The sequence below is a fragment of the Pleuronectes platessa genome, chromosome 21, assembly GCF_947347685.1.
Source record: "Pleuronectes platessa chromosome 21, fPlePla1.1, whole genome shotgun sequence".
NCBI lineage: Eukaryota > Metazoa > Chordata > Actinopteri > Pleuronectiformes > Pleuronectidae > Pleuronectes > Pleuronectes platessa.
In genome coordinates this window covers 3,669,038-3,681,975 of record NC_070646.1, presented here as the reverse complement: position 1 = coordinate 3,681,975, position 12,938 = coordinate 3,669,038, and the positions used below count along the sequence as shown (strand labels likewise).

At 45.7% G+C, this 12,938-nt stretch overlaps 1 protein-coding gene across 1 annotated transcript in view; it reads left to right on the top strand.

Moving 5' to 3' along the window:
• Positions 1-11,406: 11,406 nt before the first annotated feature.
• tanc2b (tetratricopeptide repeat, ankyrin repeat and coiled-coil containing 2b) overlaps positions 11,407-12,938 on the top strand; it is a 107,993-nt gene continuing 106,461 nt past the window's right edge. Inside the window, exon 1 of the mRNA XM_053413451.1 lies at positions 11,407-11,502. The gene's annotated coding sequence lies outside the window, so the exon portion shown is untranslated. The remainder of the gene's footprint in view (positions 11,503-12,938) is intronic.

Here is a 12,938-nt window from a genome sequence, read left to right as displayed (position 1 = left end):
GAAATTCAGGAATGAATGTAAAGATATAGATTCAAGAAAAATCTAGATCCTAAGCTGTAGACAGGCCACTGCACGTTAAAGACATTACTCTTACTATATTTACATTATTAAAAAACAATATCTGCCCTAATATGTTCTTACCTTGCTGGTGAAAATACTTCAAGGTGCACGTACAGGCCAATTACAGAGTACTTGTGTAACCTATATTCATCGTATATACCCTCCCCAGAAGGGGGTTGCCCACCCAGACAACACACCGTCCATAAAGTAAAGAGGTTTATATGGAAGAAGCTGTTCTTACTTGCTCAATGGCTCCAGGCCAGCACCTACCTCACTCTACACAGCCTATTATCTGACATCTGGTCCCCCTCGACAGGGACTTATGTGGTAATAGTATGTTTCTACAAAGGCCGTTAATCTGCGTAATGCCTGTTGTTCTGCAAAGGGAAAACACTTATTTCCCGTTGATCACCAGTCGCCACTTTTTTATATGGAGGGAACATGATTCTGCTCAGGATGAGGAATGTGAGAAGAGGAAGAGGAGAATCTCAGTTCTCTGGTCCCCCCCCCCCCCCCGTGTTTACATGGTTGGACCTGAACATGGTTAGAGGTTTGTCAGACTTGCAAAAGCTGTCACTGCAGAAAATGTCATGTTTAGAGCATAGTTTACACACACAGACACACACAAACACACACTCGCACACTAACAATCACCAGCCTTCATGGCATCCAGAGAACTGCTGTGATAGAACCTTTTCCCCCCCCCCAGAAAAATAGGTCTGCAGACGGGTGAGATTTGAGTTCCAGTGTACTCATGGTTTTTGCATGAGGCTGGAGATGCACGCCGTCTCTCGCTGTACTTTCTTTATTCAAGTTCTTGGTTGTCAGCTCGACTCGGCGCAGATAAAAGACAGTCATCCTCAAAGCCTTCTCTCATCACATCAATGACATGTGCTAGTTTTTTGCTTTTCTCCTGCTCCCCGCGTCCTGACACACATCTGTGAGTTCACAGTGTGCAGGCTTTCCATTATGAGATCATGATGTTTTTTTTTTTAGTCCATCAGCTCTAAACTTTTTGTCTTTCAATGCTTATCTCGCTCTGCTCAAGGGGGTTGGGGTGGTGGTGGGGGGGGGAGTAGTGACAAGGCCTTGTTTTCCACAGCCCGAGCCAGCACAGACCAGCACAGACCCTGCTGTCACGCTCACTGACAGGCCAGGGGTTAAATAAAAAGACTCCACTGCAGCTACAGGACGAGGAGGATTCCACCGAAACTTAATTTGAGAAAAAACAGCCTCTGGTCTCACATTGTGCTCAACAAACCTGCTGTATAAATACAAACATGCGTCCAATCTTTGAATGCAAACCGACTCTCTTAACTTACTTAGTATTGCACCAGATTCAATTGGTGATTTATCGTTGGGAGGAAAAACTGTTCATCGGTGTCGAGGCTCATGTATGTTCATCGTTAGACACTGAAGTAGACAGAACCTTCTGAACGATCTCCGCCTTCATTTCCATGTTTTACGTCTTGTCTTCTGGGATATTACGGATAAGAAGGAAACAGATGAAACAGAGCAGTACCAACGGAAATCCTGCGGGGGCAGTGTATCACGATCAAAAGACACAAGGAAATAATTGTTGGTAAGAAACTTACGGCATTTACATGAAGTTTCTTTGCCTGCTACAGCCGCTATTGCTTCATTCTTCAAAAGGGTACATTATCGCAACTTGTCAGAAACTCTCGAATCTGCGCTGCCCTCTAGTGGATGTATAACAACTAACCACTTTAAAGGACGCTTTGAGGTCTGTGGGCAGTGGCATTTAAAAGTGAGATATCTCTTCACGGACGTTAATGTGCCTGTATTCAAAGATAAATGCATCTCAGTGACCAATCCCTAACATATTACCCTCTCAACCACTAAACCTCTTAATACCACTTTGGATTTACTCCATATTGTTAATTGGTCCATTTATTCTCTTTGTCTGTCGGGTAGACGTAAACATCCGGATATTTGTATTGCAAACACTATCGTGTCCCTGCAGAACAAATCACATCTTAGTTGTACACACTTTTATTTCACTGGGCGTTTTTACAACAGGCCTCAGTGATTGTACAGGGGGCCTTTGTCCACCCAAGAAGAGCAACAACAATAATGTACACTGAAAAAAACAAAGTCCTCCAGTGGCAGGCGGATGATGAGAGGCCGTGTTTGTCTCCTGGTTCCAACTAACACTTGGTTTTTTATTTCTTTTTATTCTTTAAGCATGACCACAATAGTCCCATAACCATCAATAAATGTCTTTTATTAAACCATAAAATCAAAGGTTCCCTAACATTAACAGAGATGTTTGCCTAACCATAGACAGGCTGAGGCAAAGTGGGCGAATCAAAAAGGCAAATTAAAGGATTTTGTCATAAAATTATATATATAAAAAACCGGAGTGATATTAAACAATAAAGTACATTTTCCTTTGCAGAGTCACCAGCAGTTGTTTATAGTCGGTTTCACAAAACTGTTCCTCATAACAAATGCACCATGTCTGAAACGGCACTCTGTATTCTTTCAAAGTGGTCGGAGTTAATTAAGAGACTTGAAGCAGGACTGTTCCCTCGGATATGATAAAGGTCTGATTTTTTTTTTAATGAGCTAAAATGTCTCTTTCTGGTGTGAGTCCACGACCGAGCACGACTGCACTGGGTGTCGCCCTCTGAATCTTATCAGCTCTGAAAATGTGGGATTGTTTCCTGCAGTGGGAATAAAGGTGTCGTCCTCTGGGATGTTTTGATTCATTCCCCTCAGCGCTGATGGCAAATGGCACTTTATGCTCTTTTAATCCGGAAAAACAGTCGAGGAAACCAGGAAAACCAATTGGGGGGGGGGGATAAAATGCTAGGCTTGTCAGTTTTGTGTGTGTGTGTGTGTGTGTGTGTGTGTGTGTGTGTGTGTGTGTGTGTGTGTGTGTGTGTGTGTGTGTGTGTGTGTGTGTGTGTGTGTGTGTGTGTGTGTGTGTGTGTGTGTGTGTGTGTGTGTGTGTGTGTGTGTGTGTGTGTGTGTGTGTGTGTGTGTGTGTGTGTGTTGTGTCGTACGAACAGCACGGTCATCAGTTTAGAAAAAAAACTGCAATGTAAAGGGAATTGGGATTGATATTTTGGTCATAATTTATTTCCGTGTTGGTTAGTAACTTAATTTAAGCCCCCAGGAGTGGGACAGGCGGTTATGATATTAAACGTAAGGCGAATGGTGGGGGGGCTTTGTATAGAGTTGATAAATGGCAGTACAGTAAAACACAGGTGCTTTAATATACATAAACTACGTCTTCATTAAGGAAAATGCCTCATTTGGAGGAAAGAGAGTGACGGGGCCCTGCCTGCTTTGTAACGAGGGACACGCTCTCTCCCCAGGCAGGGCCCTCGTTCTCAGCGTGGCCCTTTGAGTAAATAATAATGATGCAGAAAAGGCGTCTGATTTTAGTGCCTCATTCTTTCTTGTTAGTGACAAAGGTAAGTCGGGTCTTTTCATCGCGGCTCCTCCGTCACAGGAATAAAATCAGCGGCTGGTTGTCTCTCTCCTCTTTGTCTCGGGTCCTGCTGAGAGGAAGCCAATGAGAGTCAGCGGTTACATCAGACTCTCCTCACCTGAACCACGAGCCTCCGACTAGAGGAGGGGGTTGAAGTGCGAGTTAGGAATCAGTCTGTTGATGCAGCTCGGTCTCAGACGACCAAGGTTGTTCTGGGGAATCATTTTCCACCAACACCATAACATCGCTCTGTGTTGCTTTGTTATGGCGAAGAAGGGCTTTCGACAAAAAAGCAACAGCGCAGCCGTTATTTTGAATTTATACAGGAAACATCTGCGATTATCAAAAAACCAGAATAGATTTGCAGGAAGGTGCTGGTGATTGTATTTCTCCTACATGCTGTCGCCTGATTCTCTTCAAAGCAGCTGAATATACACCTTTAGAAAAAAAAAGAAAAGAATCCAGCAGCTCAACCCAAAAATACAGTGCAGGATCAAAGTGCTGTTTTTGTCGGCTTGGTACAAGGGAGGCTGCTATGATACGTCGGCCTGCTTACGATTTCATAACAATAAATGGGAGTGCTGCATCAATATATTATAACTCGAGGTTTATGGGATTTTTTTTTCATCCTCCCCACTTCATATTTTAGTCTGGCTGCGGCACAGCGTTGTATTTTGTATGTCTGGCAGAAGCATGTGTTCGGTTGCAATGAGCAGTAACTATTCATGTGTCCCCGAAGAGAAGGTGTGTAACCAGATCTGCTGTTTCACATCAGAATAGATTAAAGCCTGATGAGCCTGTGTGGAGAGAGAATGGAAAGTCTAATACTTTGCTTTAGTGCTTCTCGTTTGTATCTGCACGTCCAGGTTTAACAACTATTTACACAGGATGTGGAAACCTCAGATTTATACTGAACGCTGTAGGAGAGCGGTAGAAGCATCTTCATGTACAGAGGCCTGGCAGTGGAGTTTATTTCAGGTCAATCCTCTCTGGGAAAAGGGGACATTTTGGTTGGATTTAATATTGGTGGCTAGCTGCAGTATAGGTCCTAGTTCAGGTTTAGGTCCTTACTTGATGGGACGTGGATCAAAGGTAAGGAGCTCTTATCACACAGATGTTTGTTCAAGTGTTCTCTGCTAAATAACAAACACACCTCCTCAGCTGAAGTTGCAGCAAATGCAGAAATAATCTATACGTCGACCTGTGCTAGAATCAACAACCCTACTGTTTTAACTCCTAAATAACAGTGATAACAATCTTTGAGATAAGGACTTCCTGCTCCGCGTGATCGGAGAAACACACCACACACGCGTCTTTGGAAAGCCACTTGGTGTTAATGGCGTGCAGCTGCTGGCTCGGGTGACCTGTGGACCCACAGAAGACATTTAAGGGATGTTTGTTGTTTTGTTTTGGACGTGGAAAATTATCTTCAAAAAGCCAACGATGCCTGAAAGACGCTGACCTGTTTGTGTGAGGCCGGGAGCTCGTTCCATAGCTGAGCTCCACGATGTGAGGGAAGTCGTCTCCAGCCGTAGTTCACACAGATATATTTCATATTGGCAGTTACTGCTGGGACCGGAGACTCTGCTGCTGCACTGCAGCTCTTAATGAAATCAACTTAATCACTTCTCTCCGGACGAGCAGGAGTGTTACACGTATGATTGTATAAGTGCTACCTCCTTAAAAGGACGTGACACTACCTGATTCTGCCAAGATGGCTTCGCTTTGAGATAACAACGACCGGCGAGACGGCTGAATCCAATCAGGCTGCCACTCAAACTCCCCTCCCGGGAGCCCGAGATCCCTGTTAGCCTATTAGGGCAGCAGCTTGAGCCGGCCCCGGCTGCTGATGGCAGATGAATGGCGGAGTGTCAATCAGGCCTGAGAGCGGCGTCTCGCTGCAGCAACAACAGCTATGATACCGGCAGCCCTTCCTTCTGCAGTGTTGTTCTGGAGCAGCCGTGACCTCAGTGACTCCTCCATCAATGTTTTTTTCTACCGTGAAAATGCAGGTTTCATTCAACAGCTCGTTTCTGGCCTCTGCAGCCGTCCACCCTGTTCTGCTCTGGTGTCACTATTCCCCGATTATCAGGGACCATCCGTCATGAGAGCTCTGCATTTCAACCACGTGCTGCAAGAGGTTCACCAGATAAAAAGGGTTACCACCATGTCACCTATTTCATTCCTGTACATCGCCGCCGCCGCCGCTGCCAAGGCTAATGTGTAATGTGATCTGTGGGCCGGCGTGAAGCTGTCAATGAAACACTGGTGCTCTGTCATATCTAAATGGAGCCCCTGTTCCTCGGTGTGTGGCGCTCAGTGAGCAGTGGGAGATGGGCCCCAGCTCCGAGATGTGAAGCTCCATTAGCGGGTTAACTTCATTATAATTTGCCAGGCGTGTCTGTGTCTGTGGGACATAGTGGACACGTTGTTGTTAATACAGCTGCCTCCAGTGGCTTTGTGTGCTAAACCGAGGGAGTGACGCCGAGTGTAGGAGTGCGGGAGGAAAAAGGGATTTCATGAAACGTGGCGTTGTTTTGAGTGGCGGCCACCGCTGGTTTCAATGAAGCCCTTTGTGTGGAAGGACAATGCATAAGTGGCTGTAAATGGAGACGCCCGAAGATTCACTGGGAGAAATATGTCGGACAACTGGAGACGATATTAATCTGACTTTTAACATTTTACAGCAACTTTTTAGAATTAAGAATTACATGATCTTCTTTGGCGTCTTCGAGGCAAATTTTTTAGATTTCATTCGGTTTTAAATACAACGAAAGCTTGCACAGAAGTACACACTGACAAAGTTCTATCACTGAACGCAGTCCCAACAACAACAACAACAACATCAACAACAAAATGTGATTAAATAAACGGCCTCTGCTCTGCTTGCTGTCCCCCTGCAGCCCTGTGATGCTACGTGGCACAGCGGGCTGGTTTCAGCAGCTCTCTGGTCTTTCGAGAGGGGGAAGCACGTGCACATCAAAAAGATGAACTCAGTTTTCTTCAGTTCAACCAAATGTCACGTTATTGACCACAGTGCTTGCAGCTGTATGTGGGCTTGGCCTTTCGCAGATGAAATGTCTGGAGCTTGAATGTGGGAGCTTCAGAACTCCTCGGTGGTGTGAGGTATGTTTGTGTAACACTGAGTTTTTAAAGATTGTGTATAAATTCAGAATGTGTGAGATGTCGCACACATTCAAACATTTATTTCAGAGGATGAGACAGTTTCCTCTGATATGAAGAGATGCATGGCGGCGCTGACAGACTCCATGCACGGTGCCAGGGCCGCCGAGTGGCCCTCTTCAGCAGCGGCTTGTTTTCAAAGGTGGGGGGGGTGGGGGGGGGGAAGAGTGGTCTCGTGCTTCGCCTCCAGTCACCAAATATATGTCCTTGTTCAGGCATGAGGGTTCATTGTGTTAGTGCTCAGAACAAAGAGTCCCCTCTGAGTCCGGCTAAAAATACTGCACAGCACCTCTGCCCCCGAACCACACAGCAAGGGACAGGAATAAAGAGGGTACACACACACACACACACACACACACACACACACACACACACACACACACACACACACACACACACACACACAGCTAAATGCAGGACAACTTGTTAAGCATTAAAGACTTAACCAAGCTCTTAATTCATTCACTGGTAAAATAAACAACAATTAATAGACATTGCAAGACGGGGCATTTTTTTTACATTTTAATTTCTTAGAAAATAATTCATGGAATTTGATTTAAAAAAAAAAAAGGAGGCACATTTAGAGACCTGGAATCTGTCAGTGTGGGACATTTGGAGCAGCCTGATTGAATTCCAGGGGATAATTGGTCCTTGGCGGAGGAATGTGCTCTGCTGAGGAATCCAATAATTCACCTGTAATTCATCGACTGCACAGAAACGTAAAATTCAGATTTCACGACTCGTACTTATATTTTCACAGTGTGATTTTTACTACCACCTGTTAGCGTCGGAGCCTCAGAGACGAGTCCTGCAGATTTTATAACATCTGTTTTAATAAAAGTTATCGCGTCTTGAATCAGCCAAGTCGTGGCCGATTCACGTGAAGTCTAATATTTGCAGGAATCACGCCTGTTGCTTGAAAAAGGACTCAGAGTGTAAAGGCCTTCCATCAAACCGAGGGTCAGCCAGTCTCCCAGTGGGCGACAGGAAGCCGGGGGGGCCGCCATTTAGAAAACGCCTAATTAGCCTCTAATTGATATCCAGCTGAAACCCCCACAGTGTTAATGCCAGTTTGAAGGAAAGTGCAGAATGTCCCCCTCTTCATTTAGCCAACAAGACACAGGAGGCCCCCCCGGAGCAGTATTTCACATGGTGTGAGGGAGGTAATGACACGGAGGCTCATTAGTGAAACTGTGGAGCATAATACAAAAACACACAGTTCATATATAAGTACTTTAATGTCAGAGCAGCCAGGAGAGAACCGGCTCTGTTCTGTGGTCAGTCTGAGTTTTAAATTCCTCCTGCAGCTCTGTGCCTGGAATCTAAAGGAGGAGGAGGAGAGGGAGGAGCACATCTCACTCGACACCTCACCACCACCCACCACCACCACCTCCACCACCACCACCACCACCGGCACCGTCAGTTTCATTATTAAGCAGCAGTAATATTCCCCTCATCCCACTCTTTCCTGAGATGTAAACGCTGTAATGAGATGGATTTTAAGAACAGGGCTAATCTTTAAACCGGCTTCTTAACTAAGATCCCTTCTTTCGGTGCTTTTGAAGGCTCCAGCCCCCCCCCCCCCCCACCCCCCCACCCCCTCTTCCAGTGTCTCAGACTGTATTCGCCCTCATTCATCTTGATCAGCGCTGAATAAAAGCTGGTGCTCGAAATAGCAGGGGCTGTGAAGTGTCTGCAGACTTCTGACTGGTTGGTGGGTGTGGGGGGGACAGACGCCTCATGCTGGTTTTCAAGCTGATCCCTGTCAATCCACTGGGTTGGGATAATGACTCGACACACTGTCATTCAAACCTCCACCCGGCCACTTAACGTATTGACGCCTGCTCAGCGGCTCCATTGGTTTCTTATGATTGAACGGTGAGCACAGGTTGGTTTGTTAAAGCATAGCCAGGTGATGGAGGTGGTGGTGTTTTCACTGCGGATCATTATCAGTTGGAAATTCATTTTTTTTTGGGATAGTGTGGATCAATTATATCAAGTTGAGGCGCCATTAAACGATAGAAGAAGAAACTGAACAGGAAGTTGTTCACAGGATAGTTTGTTGTCTTCATCTCTGACGATATAATGTCTGAACAACGAGGAAGTTTCTTTTGCTGGTAGTGAAACTATAATGAAATCACAGTCTCTTTGGTTCATTCAATTTCAAATCAAGGTCCCGTCCATTTCCTGTGGTCACTCTACCATTTACTGCTTTTATATGACCAATACAGTATTGATTTTTATCCCATTTACTCCACAACACACAATCACGAGTCACTTCATTTGCTTTGAATTCACCGGCGCTTGTTTTTTCTTCATCTCGCGTCACGGTTAATATAATGTAAATTAAGTGGGGATAACAACAGTAGGTGTTTGTCTTCATATGACTAAGTGATCCTCCGCTCCTGTGTTTCATTTCTCAGACGTACCATGAATAATGAATTCGATAGAGGGAGAATGCAGCCACCTCGTTGTGAGCGTGGCGTCTGGTCTGAGCCCGCCAATTTGCCCGAGCGCCTGTTTCTGCAGAGAGAGCAGCGTGTTCTTCACGACGTGCAGCCGTACACTTTAAACCAGCGATTAGAAGGCGAACACGAGCCGCTCGCCTTTACACAGAGGCATTTGTATTACATGAAAGCTGCGGCACTCGTGTGGCCTCCGAGAAGCAGATGAGAGGGAACTCTTAAATGCCACGTTTATCAGAGAAACGGGGGGGGGGGGGGGGGGATTTCGAGTGTTGGTCGCTTAATTTGTTTTGATCTAAATTCTGGCCTTTTCGGTTAATAACACAGACACCCAGCGGACAAAGGAGAATTATGCATTCGGTCACATGGTCGAGGTTTGGGTCTGTGGGACTGGATGCTTTTTTTTTGTTGTGTTGTATGTTACAAGCCAGATTTTGCTCCCACAGTCCGTATCGTGGTGAAGCAGACGAACAGCACAGGGAGGCGTCTGGCTCTCGTGTCTCTTCTAATCACCGTCCTCTGGGGGACGGGGGGGGCAGGGGGGGGGACACGGGGACAGCTGCCCTGCCCCTGTGACCCGACGAGCCTCTTGTGACAGGGGGGGGGAGCTGACCTGACATATTTCCCTGACCTCAAACCATTAGCTATCTTTACACATCTCCACCAGTAACACGCTTTGTCTCGCATATTAACAAACCTGTTTTTTTTTTAGAGATGCCTTTAAATACGAAATGGACAAAAAATATTTTGTTTTTAATACAAGATTCAATTTATTTTAAAGATAACCGTCAGATATTTAGTATTTGCTTTAATTAAAAAAAGCCATATGTTGCTCTGAGCGTCACAGAAGCTTTTTTAATTCCCCCTCCAAGCGTGGAAAAGCTCCAAAACAAATATATGTGTAAGAATCAAACAGTGAATGATACTTCTCATTGTTGTTGCTGTAACTTCCCACTGATTGTCTCTGCTTAATTAATATGTTGGCAACGTGGTGTAAAAGTCGGATTAAATCCTACAAAGTGTTCCCCACAGAGACCAGTGTGCAAACTATAATTAGAAAACTAAAAAAGAAACCGTTAAAGTCCGTGTGACGCCCCGGAGGAAACTTGATTATGGTGTTGCAGTTCTTCTGAAGACGTCTTTTTGTGCAGAAATGACATTGAGCTTCCTTCTGCCTCTTCGAGTCCTTTCAGAAATAAACTAAAGTTAACTGAGTTGACACGGCAGAGGCAGAGCTGAGGATTGAAACAGGGATTCTGAATTCTCTTTGTTTGCTGAACAAACAATGGAACATTCTTCTCGTAATTGAACTTTAAATCAAGTCATATCCTCCGTCCAGACGATTGGGCTGCTTGATTCTCCACAGAGCAACTTCACAGCCTGAAGGCGAGAGCAGGTCTCAGAGATGAACTCGGGGAAAATGTCCGGAACATTAGGACCAGACTTTCACTTATGGAGAAGCAGCAGGAGATTGTGTCATTCCAAGTTTACATCTTCGTTAATTGAACTCGTATTTCTTTTAGCTTTTGGAGCAATTATGGCTAAAATATGATACTAAGAAATACTTTCATATTGTATTTGTTTTCTGGAAATCCTCCTGTGACCCTCCTTCTGTGTTTAAACCTCCCAGGGGGTCCTGACCACCTAGTTTGGGAACTTCTGATTTAATGGATTCTTCCTTTGTCATGAACCACCCTCCACAAAATCTATGGAAATCGGTTCAGACGTTTTTGAGTAATCCTGCTGAAAGACAAACAATGAAAACACTTGATGATAAACTTTATTATGAAGGGGAGCAAACACACATGTTTACATCTCTCCACTTCTTTTTAGTGATTCTAATTTTACAACCCTTCACCCCGGTCGTTCACTCTCCGCTTAATGACATAATTATACGTTTGGGACTGAGCGGCTCGACATCACAGCTCTGAGAGCAGCTCTCTCTGTCGGGGGACACCCAGCGAGGACACTGTCCACTGTTCCAGACTGCTCCCTCTGACAGGCCGCCCTTGTGGCCGCCCCAGACGAGCACTGTGCGCATCACCGACCTCTGTTTGTTCTCTGTGTAGAAAGAGATCATCAAGAGTGACCGGTGACAGACCGTCCACTCCACTGAGCCGGATGTCAAACTGCTGTTCCTGCTGCGTCTCAACGCAGAGCCTCTCCAGTCCGCTGCCCGGCTCCTAGTTAAAGATGTTTTGTATTTCATTGTTGCAGAGCAGTGCTGGGCGTCCCCTCTGGAGAGGGATCGGGACCGAGGCTCGGCGCAGAGACATGTAGCGCCTGGCTGCTCTCAAAGCCCGGGTTTGGAGACGCGCCTTCATTCTACTCATGGTGAGTCATCTTTAAAGTTTCACGGCACTTGAACCAGCGTTTGTGGTTCCGGAACCTCCACTGGTGCATCACAGCGAGGTCATCGTGTGAAGGAGCTTTCACAGGACAATAGATCGATTGTTAAACTTTGTGTGATGCAACTGGGCCAAGGGGGAAAAAAACAACATTCTCTTTGCCTACAGATTTTATTCAAGCAGGGATTCCAGTGGATTTATGAGTTTACAGATGACTGTTTGAACTCTGCTGTCCTTTTTAACCCCTGATGTTCGTACAGTAGAATATAATGAGCAGTATCAGGATTTAATAACTGGGATTCTTACCAGGGGTGGGGCTTGACCCAAGGAAAGAACCAATCACATTTTGGGTCTGGATCTTAATCATCCATTTTTCACTTTTCTCAGCATGGCTCTATTTCTCAGAGAATAATTCAGCGGACTGGCATTTATGATTTTGAGCAGCCTGGTGCAGATCGACATAAAAAAATCTGGATCGGGTGAATTTAAATGTGGTTTCACGAGGGGAATGTTGGGCCTTGGAGGAGCTACTGTAGGAATTCTACTGATTGAGTTTATCATTATTCAATATAAAAAATAATCCTATTTCTCAGAATCCACTGGTCCGTGGTCTGAAAATCCAACCTCTGGTTAGTTGTGTTTGTTGTGGTGAATCTTTGTGGTCGAGTTCTGCAGAACAACTCTGCCGTTTATCCAGGAAATCTTTCACCACCAGGGAAATAGACTGATTGTGTATTTTAACGAAGCGTGAGCTGTCAAAAAGCTGTCTGTCATAAACAGTCTTATGTTCCCAAGCACTTATCAACGTGTCAGCTTGAGGCCATATTACACAGTGAATGATGAGCCGTGAAATCCTTGTTTGGTTTTGGAAAAGATTCTTTCTTTAGAAGATATATATATTTTTGGGAGCGAGCCCTTCTGGTTTCTGTGAATACGACTCCGGCAGCAGCAGGAGCTCCTTGGCCCGTAACAGAAGATCCATCAGTGACCTCCACAGACTCATTTCCAGGCTCTAACGTCCTCATGTTCACGCACATTATGTCTGTGCAGTGTTTCAGGCATGTGTCTGAGGAGGAACAGCTTCTGTCAGCTGTTCCCGGCAGCGTGGAGCTCCCCGGCCTGCACCGAGGTTTGCAGAGTCACAGTTGCTGGCTCACGTGTGCGCAGCCTCGGCCTGTGAGACGCGGGCCGGGCAAATGGAGTGGAAGAGCCGTCCCATTAAACCCTGGCCGTCCTCTGAGGAGCGGGCTAACTGCTCCTCTGAATGCCGGCCTCTCGCTCCCTGGGAGAAAGTGCTGACACAAATTTTTCGTGCGACTCAAATGCCTCCTGACCGCGTGACACTGGCTCTTTTCTTCCCCGGAGATTCCGCGGCTGTAAAGCCCCGGCTGCACAAAAGAGACACAGTCTGCCAGCGCTGCC